Raw genomic sequence first — 1,551 nt, 5'->3', positions numbered from 1 at the left:
GGGGTTTAGTTCTGCTGTGCATGGGGTCGCTATGAGTCGGAAACAACTCGATGGCACCTAACAACAACAATAACAACAACAATGGTCCAACCAGCCATTCAGCCAGCCAATTTTGATACCAGAAAATCAACCAGCCCTTTCCTCGCCCCTCATAAACAATAGTTTCCTTAGCCTGGGAGTCCCTGAGTGGTACAAATGGTTAAGCACATGACTATTAACCAAAAAGTTGGTGGTTTGAACCTTCCCAAAGGTGTCTCAGAGGAAAAGTCTGGTGATCTGATTTTAAAAGGTCACAATGTTGAAACACTTATGAAGTGTAGTTGTTTCTGCACACATGGGGTCACTATGAGTCAGAATCAACTTGACAGCAGTTGTTTCAGTTTTGATCTTTGCTTTCCCATGGTCTGTTGATTTCTTTCCTTTATTTCATTCATATACCCTCCCTCTGTTCAGTACTACTGCTTAACTATCTCTAATCTTGCCTAGTCATATTTGTCCTTCATTCTCAAATGTGTCTTTCTTTCTGCCAGCAGTTTGATTTTTCTAAAATTATCATTCCCTTGCTTAAAATATATCCATGTCTTTATACTTTCCTTAAGATGAAGTTCAAACCCCCTTATCCCATCTAAGGAACTCTCAGGTATACTACAACCCAATGAATATCATCTTTGCTATAAACTTCCTTGTATTCTACACTTCAGATATGTATGATTCTTGTTATTTATTAAGTTATTATTTTTTTGATGCATTTCATTGTCAGTTGTTTTGCCACAGTGGAAACTATTGAGGTTTTTGAACAAGAAAAAAAAATAAATTAAAAGACTGGAAAATATCTGCTAAAAGAACTAACAGATCTGTCCTGGAGGAAGTGCAGCCGAAAGTTTTAAATGATATCTTTAAAGTAGGTTTATAATTTTAATAATTTAAATTATATTTGTTTTAGGCTTATTATATGTGCAATTACTTTTAGATACAGAAAAAACTGCAAGAAAAGTTAATGTTCTCCTGTAATGTCACCAAGATTCTTATTAACAACTAGATGAATTTTCTTTCAGATATTTTTTGTTGCATCTGTGTTCGAATACACATACACCCTCTAATTATGGGATAAATTTTCCTTTTTTAATGATGGATATAATTTGAGGAAAAATAAGATCATCTAAGTATACCTATAGCAAAATTTATTGAATGACTGCCAGTGTCTTGGATATGAAACTAGTGTTACTTTGGGCAGTTAGATGGGACTTCTTAAGGCATTCAGCACAATAATCCCATCCTGAGAGCTTAGAAATATATAACCCACTTGATTCCACAAACCCTTGCATTTTTCTGAAAAAAAAAAAAAACTCCAAAAAAAACCCCAAACTCACTGCTGTCAAGATGAATCTGACTCATAGAGACCCCTCTTTGGGTTTCTGAGGCAGTATCACCGTGGAAGTTGATTGCCCAACCTTCCTTCCAAGCAATGGCTGATGGGTTTGATCCTCCAAGCCTCTGGTTAGCAGTCAAATGCCTTTGACACTAAGCCACCAGAGCTCCTTCATTTTTCTG

This window comes from Orycteropus afer, unplaced genomic scaffold, assembly GCF_000298275.1.
Source record: "Orycteropus afer afer isolate SDZICR_OR568_19922 unplaced genomic scaffold, OryAfe1.0 scaffold00014, whole genome shotgun sequence".
NCBI classification, from domain to species: Eukaryota; Metazoa; Chordata; class Mammalia; order Tubulidentata; family Orycteropodidae; genus Orycteropus; species Orycteropus afer.
This window is presented reverse-complemented; position numbering follows the sequence as displayed.